Source organism: Trichechus manatus, unplaced genomic scaffold, assembly GCF_000243295.1.
Source record: "Trichechus manatus latirostris isolate Lorelei unplaced genomic scaffold, TriManLat1.0 scaffold00053, whole genome shotgun sequence".
NCBI lineage: Eukaryota > Metazoa > Chordata > Mammalia > Sirenia > Trichechidae > Trichechus > Trichechus manatus.
In genome coordinates this window covers 15248114-15264029 of record NW_004443989.1, presented here as the reverse complement: position 1 = coordinate 15264029, position 15916 = coordinate 15248114, and the positions used below count along the sequence as shown (strand labels likewise).

The window sequence follows — 15916 nt, the reverse complement described above, 5'->3', positions numbered from 1 at the left end:
TTTCTTTATGTATTTTTTTCTCTTTTGTCTTTTTCATTGTTGTAGATTTTGTGTTTGCTGGATTTTTTTTTTTTTTTTACTTTTTTATTTTTATTTGTGGCATTGTTAGATTCCTTTGTGGTTACCTTAATATTTACTCCTATTTGTCTAAGTTTATTCCAGTCTTTTATTACTTTATATCGCCTTAACTTCCCCTCCCAATGAAAAATCAATGTCTCCATTTTATGTATGTCCGTCTTTTTTGTTTTAATGTTGTCCTTTTTTACATATTTATATTTGTTTCCGTATTTTCAATGTTTTAGCTTTGATATATTTTTGATATCTGTATCTGAGTCAGTATCTGGTTACTCTGTCTTGTGTTCTAGTATTGCGTTGTTATCTAGTGTTATTGATTATCTAACCATAGGAATTCGTTTAGTATTTCTTGTAATTTTGATTTGGTTTCTGCAAATTCCCTGAACTTCTGTTTATCTGGAAATGCCCTAATTTTGCCATCATATATGAGAGACAATTTTGCTGGATGTATAATTCTTGGTTGGCAGTTATTTTCCTTCAAGGCTTTATATATGTCATCCCATTGCCATCTAGCTTGCATGGTTTCTGCTGAGTAGTCCGAGCTTATTCTAGTTGACTCTCCTTTGTAGATGACTTTTCTTTTCTCCTTAGCCACTCTTAAAATTCTCTCTTTATCTTTGGTTTTGGTAAGTTTGATTATAATATGTCTTGGTGACTTTCTTTTGGGATCTACTTTATGTGGGTTTCGATGAGCATCTTGGATAGATATCTTCTAATCTTTCATGATATCATGAAAGTTTTCTGTCTACAAATCTGCAACAATTTTCTCTGTATTTTCTTGTATCCCTCCCATTCTGGTATTCTACTCACTTGTAGGTTATTTCTCTTGATGGAGTCCCACATGACTCTTAGAGTTTCTTCATTTTTTAAAATTCTTTTCTCTGATTTTTTTCTCAAATAATTTGGTGTCAAGAGCTTTATCTTCAATGTCACTAATTCTAACTTCTACTGACTCAATTCTGCTCCTAAGACTTTCTATTGAGTTGTTTAATTCTGAAATTTCATTGTTAATCTTCCTGGTTTCTGATTGCTATCTCTTAATGGATTCTTGCAGCCTATTAAATTTGTCATTATGTTCTTGAATAACTTTTTTAAGTTCCACTACTACTTTGTCTGTGTGTTCCTTGGAAGTTTATGCATTCTTTGGAATTTCTTTTCTAATTTCTAGAAGAGTTCTGTATATTAATTAGTCTTTTGTATTTTGCCTCTGGTAATTCTAAGAAATTCTCTTTCTCCAGATAATTTATTGATTCTGTATTTTGGGAGCTTGCTGAAGCCATCATGGACTGCTCTTTATGTGATTCGATATTGACTGTTATCTCTGAGCCACCAATATGTTATTATAATTTTATTTTATATTTGTTTAGTGAGACCTAGCTTCTTGTTTTGTTTTGTTTTGATATGCCCCAATAGGCTGATTGTGTGTGCTAGTTTGATTATTCACACCTTTGAATCTCTAATGTCCTGTCACCAAGTAGTTAGTTCTATAACTAAGTATGTGCACAAAGGAGTCCATTAAATTTTCCTATATGCATTCAGCTCAGGTGTCCAGGCAGTCACCAAATGGGTGATGCAGGCTCTCACCCACACTCCTAGAGAGGCATGGGTGACTGGTGCAGACACTGGACTATAGCTGTGGCAAGAGATCACGTGCTGAGCCAGGCAGGCGGCTGATTGCTGTCCCTGAGAGTCTGAAAGGAAAGCATGTCACTATTCTCTAGGGTGAGTAGGTAGGTGAGTTTTGCAGCCGGACTATGAGCACCCCACTCTGTTGTCGGTAAAGACTTGAGGGCACTAGGAGGTTTAGTTGAAGCCACCAGTCCTCAAGCCCCTTTTGCGTATCGATAAAAGTGCCTACTTAAGGGGTGGGGCTATTTCAAGGGTCACAAATCTGCCACTTCACAGCTGAAATAGTTGAACTTAAACTTTAGATGTTTGCTCTGTTGTACTGTGGTAGTGAGGGCTAATGCTGTTGAAATGGTTCCCCACAAGTCTACACAGGAGGGTAAGGCACTCAGAGTCTGTGGACCACTTGTACGTGTGCCTAGCAAAGGAGCTGTGCCGACCCTGTGTTCCTGGCTTAGGGGAGCCAGTAGCTTATTTGTTCCCTCTCCAAAGCCAGGAGAATGGGGCAGTGTGCCTTTTGGGATCTACTTCTAGCCCAGCAGACTCCCGGTGCAGAGCGTGGATGGAGGAGGTAAAAGGGAGAGAGCTTTTTCCCATATGGGCTTTGTTTTAAATCCCCGTTAAAGGCCATACGCATGTACTTATCTTAGCCACTTGGGAGCTGCTTTTCACTGGTTCGGAGTGTCCAAGCAGAATCTCTGCTGCCGTGTCTCTCTCTGTGTGGAAACTGCTTCCTGGGCACTTGCACAGCACAGCTGTTTGCCTGTTTCACTGCAGACTGGTGTGGCTGCAGAGCTGCAGTTTTGCTGCTGCAGTTCTGGTGCTCTTTGCTTCTTCCAAACTGTCTCCCCTCTCAGTCCAGTTCTCAACTTTGCCTTGTTCAGGGCTCCTGGATATTGATATAGAATCAAATCAATTGTTTGTCTGGGTCTTTGTTGTAAGAGGGATATAGAGAGAGTTTAACTACCACCATTTAACTACATCTTGGCCAAGCCTCCCCTCATTTTATATTTTGATGTTAAAATCCTCTGTCTTGTATGAATGTAGAATGTTCTAAAGTTGAATAATTATGGGTAACTTGTTGGGTGCACAGGACTGGGAGGTTCTGCATGGATATTATTGGACCAAAGGGCCTCGTTCCTCATCACAACTATAGAGGTGACAGCATCCACCTGATGTCTGGTTTAAACACAAAGGGCCACCTTTAAACACGCTGTTGTGGACAGACAGCTCCTTCCTCTGTCTACTTGACCAAAAATGGCTGGTCATTGTTAAATGAGCCTGATTGTGACAAATAATCATATTTTTGAGGTAAATTTTCAACTTCCTGGCTCAGCACATGATCTCTTACCACAGAATTTTGATGTGAAAATGTGATACTGCACACAAAATGTTTAGCAAAAATCCTGGACAGGGAATAAAAGTTCAGTAAATTAAGCTCACATATAATAACATCAGTGTTCATTGTAGAACATAAATTAAACTTGTAAAATGCTTTTTTTTTTTCAAGTAAAAATGCAATAGGCGCATTTTGATCTTTTTTATTTTTTTAATTTTTTTATACTTTAGATGAAGGTTTACAGAACAGTTTCTCATTAAACGGTTAGTAGTCATATTGTTTTATGACATTGGTTAACAATCCCATGACGTGTCAACACTCTCCCTTCTCGACCTTGGGTTCCCTATTACCAGTTTTCCTGTCCCGTCCTGCCTTCTAGTCCTTGTCCCTGGGCTGTCGTGCCCCATTAGAATCATTTTGTTTTATGAGCTGTCTAATATTTGGCTGAAGGATAAACCTCAGGAATGACTTCATTACTGATCTAAAAGGGTGTCCAGAGGGCATAATCTCGGGGTTTCTCCAGTCTCTGTCAAACCAGTAAGTCTGGTCTTTTTTTGTGAGTTAGAATATTGTTCTACATTTTTCTCCAGCTCTGTGACCCTCTCTTGTGATCCTAGTCGGAGCAGTCAGTGGAGATAGCCAAACACCATCCAGCTGTACTGGACTCAGTCTGGTGGAGGCCATAGTAGATGTGGTCCATTAGTCGTGTGGGCTAATCTTTCCCTTGCATCCTGTTTTCTTCATTCTCCCTTGCTCCCAAAGAGTGATACCAGTGGAGTATCTTAGATGGTTGCTCTCAGGCTTTTAAGACCCCAGACACTATTCACCAATGTAGAATGTGGAATATTTTCTTTATAAACTATGTTATGCCAATCTAGTTAGATGTTCCCTGAGACCATGGTTCCCACAGCCCTCTGCCCAGCAATTTAGTCCTTCTAGGAGTTTAGATGTGCCTATAGAGCTTCTTTATTATTTTTTGAATCCCTCAATGATTTAATACCTACTACACCACTGACAGAGCCGAGCATAGAGTAGATCAAATCTACAACGATGGACAACGCACGTAGTCTTAACCCCTTTTCTCCTGCTTTTAGGGTTGGGCCACTGGTCTGTCAGCTGCTGCTCTGTAGGAATGCTTCCTTTCCTGCAGAATCACAGCCCCATCCACTGTTGCACAGATTAGTTTCAGAGCACACACCAATGAATTTAACTAAACTTTTTTGTGATTTGTGTTTGTTTTTGGTAAAAGCAGAGTCTTTTCATAGAACGAATTGAGGTTCCCTGACAACATGGTCCCAATGGCAGCTGGTAGCTGTGCAAAAAAAGGCATGGTTCAGGGTCTTCTACAGTGTCCACTGTCCCCCCAACCTAAAATGCAGCTCAAACAACACATGTTACATGCCACCTCCTTCCAGCCAGACCTGAAGTTGGACAGCAGAAGATGCAAAATTAAAGTGCTAATCCAAGAATGTATGTGAATGTAAAAAGACATTGTGGTATAGGGATACAATGGACTATTTTTTTGTTTCCTTTTTAAAAATTGTGTTCTTTTCGCTTTGACTTTTCTAAAATTTATCAACTTAATTTTCTAAAGCTTTTACCTGAATTTTTAATTATATTTAAAATTCCAAAGTGTTCTTTTTCTTATTCACACCTTACTTTAACTAAATTTATGTTCTTATTTTTGGAATTGTCTTCTTCTTTACTATTATTTTAATATCTGATTTTTTTTAAATTCCAAGTCTTCCTCTTCTCTTTACAGATTTCATATCTAAATTTCCTCTTTGATATTGCTGTTGTTGGTTGCCTTATTCTGCATTTAGTCACTGTCTTAGTCATCTAGTGTTGCTATAAAAGAAATACAACAAGTGGATGGCTTTAACGATGAGAAGTTTATTTCCTCACAGTTAAAGTAGGCTAAAAGTCCAAATTCAGGGCGTCAGCTCCAGGGGAAAGCTTTTTCTCTCTGTTGGCCTTCTTCTCTTCAGTGTTGTCCTGGACTAGGAGCCACTCTGTGCAGGGACCCTGGTCCAAAGGACACGCACTGCTTTCTTGATGGTATGAGGTCCCCCCGTCTAATTGCTCACTTCTGTCTTTTATATCTCAAGAGATTGCCTCAGAACACAATCCAGTCTTATAGATCAGGTCCTGCCTTTCTAACACAACTGCCACCCATCCTCCCTCATTAACATCATAGAGGCAGGTTTACAACATACAGGAAAATCACTCAGTACCGGGAATCATGGCCTAGCCAAATTGATACACACATTTTTGGGGGGACATAATTCAAACCGTGACAGTAACTATATTTTGTTTTGCAGATTTACCTTAAATATTTGTAGCATTGGTGATATATTCATATATAGGAATGAATCACAAAAACAGATTAGATAATTTTTGGATATTTTCATGGCTTTTTGACTTGTAGCAATATCTGGAAGGATGCTTTTTTATTACTGAGGAGATTGCTTTTTAGGAATACATACATACATACATACACACACACATAAACACATATATACAATCTCATATTATTGGTTCAAATAGAAATGCATTTATCCTCTCCTGTCAGAAATTTTAAGTCTGGCCACCATCTTCCTGGGTTTTCTGTAGTGGAATTATCTTGAGAATATCACTGCCAAGCATAGGGAGATCCAGGTGATCCACCTTTCCTGTGAGAAGCTTCCCCTCAAATATAGCAAAACTTTATAGTCTTGAGCCGAGACACCAAATCATCCAACCTCGCCAGAGAGGAAACTTTCACTACATCCATAAAGTGGAGTAAGAGGTATCTGTCTGTCTTTCTAGGAAAGAGAAAACTATTGGAAGATTTAGCTGCAACTTACATTGTCTTTCAAAAAATCCAGCTCTGAAACAAGGAGATCAATATTCTCCATGTCATCCTCACAAAGACACTCGAGGTCTCTTAAGATACCTTTCCCCTGCAGAGTCAGCCCCATTTCTAGCAGGACATAAGGAAGCTCTTGATCTGAGAAGCTAGGTTAATGGGTCCATCGATTCAGATCCTGGAGGTGCAATTCAGAGACAGAGATGCAGTGTGGGACTACCTGTTGCAGCTCCTTCTTGGGAAGGCTGGGTGAGGAGCCTCCAGAGTCAGTTTTCCTAGGTCATATGGAATAAGTTCTTTTAAACCTCACAGCCTTGTGGAAAAGGATCCAGGGAAAAGGTGAGAAGTACTTTACTGTGTGCAGGCAAAGGGAGGACTGTGTCAGAAGCAGAGCAAGATAGCCTCCACAGGCCAGTGCATCCTGGACTCAGGGCTCTTCCTAGCCCTATGCACTTGCCCAAGCCCCCTTTATGGATGGGAAGTTACCCACAGCTCCATTCAAATGTGCTTTAGACACTGGCCTCCTACTATCTGAGGGCCACTTTGCCTGCTTTCTGTTCTGTCTCGTGCCCTGAGCTTTGATGCAGCCTCTTCTCAGTTATGGCCTGGGATAACATGGTGGTCATCCTCCTAGGGATTTGACATGAATGAGATCATGTTCTTATATTAATGCTGGGATACAGAACCTAATATTATATCTTAGTGTAGACATGAGCCTGAAGGGCAGGTACCTTAGAAAGCTCTTCCAGGAACCCAGAGCTACAGCCTAAACCAAACACAAGGGGATGGGGGAAGGGGACTTAGATCTGCATTCTGCTTCCCTGCAACTACACCTTGTCTATGATGGGTCTTCCAAGAAATTAAAATTGTAGTACAAACTTGCACAACCTGACAAATATAAAGAAAACTTAATAAAATTAAAAAATGTATATCAATCTTCAGAATGTGATAAGTGTGACATTTCAAATCATTTGTTCAAAACAGATTGAGCTAATTTTTTTGTTACAAAAGGAAAGTTCTCTAGAAAGAATAAAATTTAATCCCTGCCTCACAAATTCCACCAGAACAAATAACAAATTGATCAGTTATTTAAATCTCGGAATAAAAGTAGAAATGAATCTTTATAATATTGGGATAAAAATTAATTTTCCAAATCTGACACTTAAAAAATAAAATTTGCCCATTCATCTGGACACAAAACTCAAACTCCAAATGGAAAGAAAAAATAATTAAATATCACAAAAGAAATGGCTAGTTGAAAAAAAAGGCAAATGCTATCACCAAAGATGAATTTCCTTAATATAAAATAACGTCTACAAGTGTGTAATAAAAATACTAAATAGTTAAATACAAATTGGCAAAAATGTATACATTCAAATCTCACAAAACTATGTATTACATTCATATCTTATTGATTTTACTGTTGCAATGACTAGAGGAAAACAAAACAAAAGCACTCTTTCCCAGAGATTTCATCCTAGAGGGAACAACAGACAAGAAAGCATCATCCAACAAGGATGATGAGGAAAGGCCTTCAGGAGCCTGGATGTCAGGACCCTCCATGGCTGTGACACAACCTCCTTCCCTGTTCCTCCCTCTGTGTCCCTTAGGCCACTCTCTCCCCTTTCACTTTTGCCAGGACAAGCTATAGAAGTTGTGGTGACTGCAGTTGTGTGGATGTGGCTCCATTTTCGACAGACTCTGCTCCACGGACCCCACCATGGTCCTGTGGAAGGGTGCAGCACAGACAGAGAAGGACTCACCACAGAGGTCAGAGGATGGCTCAGTCACACCTGGAGACCGATCAACTCAGGCCAGGTTCTACAGTTTCCCATTCCCACCACCAGGCGCCAGGAATACCCAACAACTGTCACCCAGCTCAGTTTCTTGTACTCCCCTGACCCCCACATGCAAATCTCCCTGGGGGCGCTCGGAAATATCCGGGTGCCAGGCTGACCTATGTGGTGGTCTTCATCCTCCAGATGGTCATGCAGACGCTATGGAGCTTTCTCTGCCTGTTCGTTCCTTCCTTGGATGAGTGCTTCAGGGGCTCAAGGAACTGAGTGTGGGATGGTACATACTCACCATGATCTCCTTGTCCCCAGGTGTTTTGTCTTAGCTAACCCAGCAGGAGTCAGGCCAGAGCTAATGAAGCCCTCCCAGATCTTCTCCCATATCTGGTCTGTCTCTGGATTCTCCATCACAACCAATGATGACTGCTGGAACCGGATTCACCAGCCCCGAAGGAATGGCTGCAGTGATTGTGAAAAATATGGTATAATGGAGGCACAGCCTATGCTCCATCTCTGAAGAGTCCAATATCCATCTCAGGAGACACATCCACAAAATAGTTCTCCCTGCAACTGATCTCCATAACTGCTGAGGATACAGCCATGTATTATTGTGCAAGAGATACCGTGAATCAATTATATATGATAATCTCGGAGCCCTGATCATCAAAGGCAAAGCTGAGGAATTAGACTGAGCAGCAGGGAAAAGGAGAGATGGTTCAGAAGCAGTGAGGAGTAGCCAGATCTGACCCAGAGATAGCTTGCACCCTTCAAGCCGAATTGCTGACATGCACTGTGAGGCAAGCAGTGGTGCTTGGGAGGGGTTTTCCACATTGGGAGAGACTGAGCAGCAGAGAGTCTACTTGGGCCTCCAGAACCAGTGAAAAGCAGTGTTCAATTGGCAAAAGATAAGTACCTGCGTCTGACCTACCACAAAGATTAAAAAATACCCCCTTTGGGAAAAATCTCTCTCTCATTTACCTGCCCCCTCCACTCTGCAACGAGTTCCAGGCAGGTTTCAGTGGTTCCTGAGTCCCCTGGGGCAGAAGTAGGACCCATCACGTGCCCTGTGCCATTCCCCCAGCCTTGAGAGGGAATAAATTAACAAACAGGAAAAAATAGTCTGCCAGCTCCCCTAAGCTGGGAACTCAGGGTAGGCCCAGCTCCTTGCCTAGGCAAAGCATAAGGGGACCAAGGACTTTTAATTCCTTTCACCTCTGCATAGACCTGTGTGGGCCCATTTCAACAGTGTAGGCCCTCATTAGCACAGCACAGCAGACTATATACCTGAAGTCTAACTTCAACTGTATCAGCTATATGGTGAAGTGGCAGGTTCCTGATATTTGACACTGGTCTGCCCATTAAGCAGGGTCCTCACCTACCCATATCAGGGGGCAGAGGACTGGTAGCTCCACCCATGCAACCTAGCTACCTGCAACAGGGGTCCAAGAATAAGTGGTGCCTCCCAGAAATTACAGTCAACAGCATTGAACATTCAGATTTCAACTGCCAAACTCACCCTCCTATGTACTCTAGGAAACAGGGGCACATTTTCCTCCTAAACACTCAGGGACAGCCGTCAGGTCCCTGCCTTCTTCAGTGCATTACTCCCTACTACAGCCAGATACCCTTGCTTACACAAATCACCCCTGCCTCTCTAAGACTGTAGGTGAGAGCCTACACTACACACTTGGTGACCAACTACCTGGACACCTGAGCTGAATCAATACAAGAAAAATAAACAGACTTCTGGGCTCACATACCTAGTAACAGATCTAACCACCTAGTGACAGGACATTAGAGCTTCAATGGTGCCAATAATCAAACTAACTCACATGACCAGCCTATTTGGGCATACCAAAACAAAACAACAAGCTAGGACACAATAAGCAAACTTAAGATAAATAAATATAATAACTTCTTAATGCTTGGAGACAACAGTCATTATCAAATCACATAAAGAGGCAGACCATGATGGCTTCAGCAAGCTCCCAAAATAAAGAATCAAATAATCAAGAAATTTTCTGGAGGAAGAGAACTTCTTGGAATTTTCTATGGTAGAATACAAAAGATTAATATACAGAACTCTTCAAGAGAAAAGGAAGAAAATCAAGAAAAACACAGACCAAGGCAAGGAACACATAGACAAAGCAATGAAGGAACTTCAGAAGATTATAGAAGAGCATAATGACAAATTTAACAGGCTGCAAGAATCCATAGAGACACCAATCAGAAATCCAGAAGATTAACAATAAAATTTCAGAATTAGATAACTCAATAGAGAGTCAAAGGAGGAGAATTGAGGTGATGGAAGTCAGAATTACTGAGACTGAAGATAAAGCACTTGATGCCAACTTATTCCATGAAAAAGCAGATAACAGAATTTAAAAAAATGAAGCAACCCAAAGAATTATGTGGAACTCTATCAAGAGGAAACCTAGGAGTGATTGGAGTACCAGAACAGGGGGGATACCAGAAAACATAGAGAGAATTGTTGAAGATTTGTTGGCAGAAAACTTCCCTGATATCACAAAAGATGAAATGATATCTATCCAAGACATGCATCAAACCCCACATATGGTAGATCCCAAAAGAAAATCACCAAGAAGTATTATAAGCAAACTTGTCAAAATCAAAGATAAAGAGCAAATTTTTAGAGCAGCTAGGGATAAAGGAAAAGCCATCTACAAAGGGGAGTCAATAAGACTAAGCTTGAACTACTTAGCAGAAACTATACAGGCAAGAAGGAAATAGTATGACAAATACAAAGCCTTGAAAGAAAAAAAATTACCAGCAAAGAATTATATACCCAGCAAAACAGTCTCTTAAACATGATGGCAAAATTAGGGCATTTCCAGATAAACAGAAGTTCAGGGAATTTGCAAAAACCAAACCAAAATTACAAGAAATACTAAAGGGAGTTCTCTGGTTAGAAAATCAATAACTTCAGATAACAACCCAACACTACAACACAGCACAGAGCAACTAGATATAAACCCGGATAGAGAGTCAAAATAAATAAATAAATCAAAGCTAAAACACTGAAAATAGGGAAACAGAGACATCGATATGTAAAAAATGACAGTATTAAGACAAAAAAGAGGGGCTAAAAATGTAGTCATATACTGTATATATGGAGAGAAAGTCAAGGTGATATAAAGAAATAAAAGAGTCATTTAAACTTAGAAAAATATGGGTAAAAATTAAGGTAACCGAAAGGAAACTAACAATTCTACACATCAAAATAAAAAAACAGAAAAAGATAATGACTCAGCAAATACAAAATCAACAACAATGAAAAAGATGAAAATACTTAAAGAAAAATGACTCCACACAGAAAATTAAGGGGAACAAAGAAACTGTCAATGACACACACAAAAAAAGACATCAAAATGACAGAACTAAACTTATACCTATCAATAATTATGATGAATGTAAATGGACTACCTCCACCAATAAAGAGACAGAGAGTTGCAGAATGAATTAAGAAAAACCACAATTTGTCTATATGCTGCTTATAAGAGGCACACCTTAGACTTAAAGACACAAAAAAACTAAAACTCAAAGGATGGAAAAAATATATCAAGTAAATAACACCAAAAAAAAAAAAAAAAAAGCAGGAGTGTTAATATTATTCTCTGACAAAATAGACTTTAAAGTTAAATCTATCTCAAAGGATAAAGAAGGACACTATATAATGATTAAAGGAACAATACACTAGACTACGTAACTATAGTAAATATTTATGTCCCTAATGACAGGGCTGCAAAATACGTAAAACAAACAGCATTAGAAAGAGAGACAGCTCCACAATATTAGTAGGAGACTTCAATGCACCACTTTCAGTGAAGGACAGAACATCCAGAAAGAAGCTCAGCAAAGACACTGAAGATCTCAATGCCACAGTCAACCAACTTGATCTCATAGACATATATCAAACACTCCACAAAATGACAGCAAAGGGTACTTTCTTTTCCAATGCATGTGGAATAGGGCCCAGAATGGACCACATGTTAGGCCATAAAGAAAGCCTTAACAGAATCCAAAGCATCAAAATATTACAAACTATCTTTTCTGAACAGAAAGCCAAAAAGAAGAAAAGGCCATAATCAAAACATTAACCATACAACTCGAACTAATAGAAAGACAGCAGCAAAATAAGGCCTTATGGGGTACCAGAAGAAAGGAAATAATAAGAATTAGAGAAAAATTAAATAAAATAGAGAATAGAAAAAACAATTGAAAGAGTTAACAAGACTAAAAGCTGGTTGTTTGAAAAGATCAACAAAATTGTTAAACCATTGGCCAAACTGACAAAAGAAATACAGGAAAGAAAGCAAATAACCTGAATAAGAATTGAGATGGGTGATATCAAAACAGATCCAACTGAAATTAAAAGAATCATAACAGCATACTATTAAAAATTGTCCTCTAACAAATTTGAAAACCTAGAGAAGATAGATAAATTTCTAGAAACTCACTCTCTACCTAAACGAAAACAAATAGAGGTAGAACAACTAAATAAACCTATAATAAAAGAAATGATTCAAGATGTTATTAAAAAACTCCCAACAACAATAAAAAAGCTCCCGCTCTGATGGTTTCACTGGAGAATTCCACCTAACTTTCAGTGAAGAGTTAACACCAGTACTACTAAAGGTATTTCAGAGCACAGAAAAGGATGGCATGCTCCCAAACTATTCTATGCAGCCAGCACAACTCTGATACCAAATCCAGGTATAGATACTACAAAAAAAAGAAAATTATAGCACAATATCCTTCATTAACATAGATGCAAAAATCCTCAACAAAATTCTAGTGAATAGAATTCAAGAATATATCAAAAAAATTATTCACAATGATAAAGTGGGATTTATACCAGGTATGTAGGGATGGTTCAACATTAGAAAAACAATGTAACCCATCACATAAACAAAAGACAGAAAACACATGATCTTATGAATTCATGCAGAAAAGGCATTTGACAAAGTCTATCACCCATTCATGATAAAAACTTCAACAAAATAGGAATAAAAGGGAAATTCTTCAATGTAAAAAAACAAACAAACAAACAGGTATACAAAGCCAACATAATCCTAAATGGAGAGAGTCTGAAAGCACTCCCCTTGAGAACGGGAACCAGACAAGGATGCCCTTTATCATCACTCTTACTCAACATTGGGCTGGAGTACCTAGCCAGAGCAATTAGGCTAGAAAAAGACACAAACGGCATCCAAATTGGTAAGGACGAAGTAACAGTATCTCTATTTGCAGATAATGCAATCTTATACACAGAAAACCTCAAAGAATCTGCAAGAAAACTACTGGAACTAATAGACGATATCAGCAAAGTATCAGTGTGGGGATATATGCCATTTAAACATGGCTTCACTGTTGACAACTGCAGCCCCCACAGGCCTCTATGCTGCACAGTATGTTGAGACTTGTCCCCAACATGTTGAGACTTGTCACGATTTGTTTTCCCAAACCTATTGTCCCTTTACTGATTGGCTTATTTACCTGAATTCCTTCTCCCTTGCCCGCACCCAAAGCCCATTGTTTTGTTAATTGCTTTATTGCTTGCTGTAGTGACTATAAAATAAACTCCTGGGACTGAAGCGGGGTTCAGGGTTCGACTCCTCAGAGTGACCCTCCTGGCTCCACTTCTCTGTAAGAGTTGTGGCATTGGTTACTGTCTTCACCGTCCCGACAGTTAGTTGCCGCTGTGACATATCAGGATACAAGATAAACATAGAAAAATCAGTTGGATTCCTCTACACCAACAAAGACAACTTTGAAGAGGAAATCACCACATCAATATCATTAACAATAGCCCCCAAGAAGATAAAATACTTAGGAATAAATTTATACAGAGACTAAAAGACCTATACAAAGAAAGCTACAGAAACACTACAGCAAGAAACCAAAAGAGACCAACGTAAGTGGAAAAACATACCTTGCTGATGGATAGGAAGACTTAATGTTGTGAAAATATGAATTCTACCCAAAGTGATCTACAGATACAATGCAATCCAGATTCAAATTCCAATGGCATTTTTTAAGGAGATAAAGAAACAATTCACCAACATCATATGGAAACAGAAGAGGCCCCAGATAAGCAAAGCATTTCTGAAGAAGTAGAAAAAAGTGGAAGGCCTGACACTACCTGATTTTAGAACTTATTATACCTCAAGATAGTTAAAACAGCCTGTTACTGGTACAACAGAGACATAGACCCAATGGAACAGAATTGAGAATCCACATGTTTATCCATCCACCTATGAGCAGCTGATATTTGACAAAGGCCCAAAGTCCATTAAATGGGGAAAAGACCGTCTCTTTAACAAATGGTGCTGGCATAATTGGATATCCATCTGCAAAAAAAAAAAAAGAAAAAGAAACGAGATCCAAACATCACACCATGAACAAAAACTAACTCAAAATGGATCAAAAACCTAAATATAATATCTAAAACTATAAAGATCATGGAAGAAAAATTAGGGACAATGCTAGGAGCCCTAATACATGGGATAAACAGAATACAAACCATAAATATTAATGCACAAACACCAGAAGAGAAACTAGATAACTGGGAGCTCCTAAAAATCAACCTTATGCTCATCAAAAGACGTCACCAAAAGAGTAAAAAGACAACCTACAGAGTGGGAAAAAACTTTTGGCTACATCAAATCCGATCAGCGTCTAACCTCTAAAATCTACAAGCTACTGCAAAACCTCAACAACAAAAAGTCAAATACCCAATTAAAAAACAGAAAAAAAAAAAAAGATATAAACAGGCATTTCACCAAAGAAGACATTCAGGAGGCTAACGTACACATGACGAAATGCTCATGATCGTTAGTCATTAGAGAAATGCAAATCAAAACTGCAATGAGTTAACATCTCACCCCAAGAAATCTACTTTTTTTACTCTAAATATCAGTAACACAGGTAAATACATTTTGTTTTTGCTTAAAAATATATATATATTGTACTTTAGGTAAAGGTTTACAGAACAAATAGTTTCTCATTAGTCAGTATACATATTGTTTTATGACATGGTTTAACAACCCTATGACATGTCAACACTCTCCCTTCTCGACTTTTTTTTTTTTTTTTTGTTGAAATATTCCTTGCCAAAGATACACCATTTCAAAAATTTCTGCAAGCACACTTCAGTGACATCGATTATGTTTTTCCAGTTACACTGCTCTTCTCACTTTAGATGAATGTTTACAGAACAAAATAGTTTCTCATTAAACAGTGCACATGTTGCCCTATGGCAATGGTTAACAACGCCATGTCAACACTGCCCTTACTCAACCTTGGGTTCCCTATCACCAGCTTTCCTGTCCCCTTTTGCCTTCTTCCTCCTGTCCCTGGACTGCTGTGCCTCATTAGTCCCGTTTTGTTATATGGGGTTGTCCAGTCCCCGGCTGAACCATGAACCTTGGAAGCGACTTCACGACTGAAAGAAAAGAGTGGCTGGGGGCCATATTATTGGGGTTTCTCCAGTCTCTATCAGGTCAGTAAATCTGGTCTTTTTTGTGTCTGTTAGAATTTTGTTCTACATGTTTCACCAGCATTGTCCAGAACCTTCTGTTGTGATCACGGGCAGAGGAGTCAGTGGTGGTAGCTGGGCACCATCTAGCTATACTGGACTCAGTCTGGTGGAGGCCTTGGTAGCCGTGGTCCATTAGTCATTTGGACTAATTTTTTACTTGTATCCTGTTCTTTGTATTCTCCCTTGCTCCCAAAGAGCTGAGACCAGTGGAGTATCTTAGATGGCTGCTCACAGGCTTTTAAGACCCCAGACAATACTCACCAAGGTAGAATGTAGAACAATTTCTTTATAAACTGTGTTAAGTCAATTGAGCTAGATATTCCCTGAGACCATGGTCCCCACAACCCACCACCCAGCAATTCATTCCCTCAGGGAGTTTGCATGTGTCTATGGAGATTCCATAACCTTTGCTTGTACAAGGTGTGCTGCCTTCCCCGGTATTGTGTACTGTCTCAACATTCACAAAAGATACCTCTTATCAACTGTCTATTTAGTATTTCCCCACCACCACCCCCATCCCTCGTAACCATCAAAGATTCTTTTTGTGTGTAAACTTTTACATGACTTTTTACAGTAGCGGTCTCATACAATATTTGTCCTTTTGTGATTGACTTATTTCACTCAGCATAATGTCCTCCAGTTTCATCCATGTTATGAGATGCTTCACAGATTCA

At 39.2% G+C, this 15916-nt stretch overlaps 1 pseudogene; it reads left to right on the top strand.

Annotated features, from left to right (window-relative positions):
- The window catches only part of LOC111820846 (immunoglobulin heavy variable 4-31-like), a 73136-nt pseudogene that overhangs the window by 44016 nt on the left and 13204 nt on the right, over window positions 1-15916 (top strand).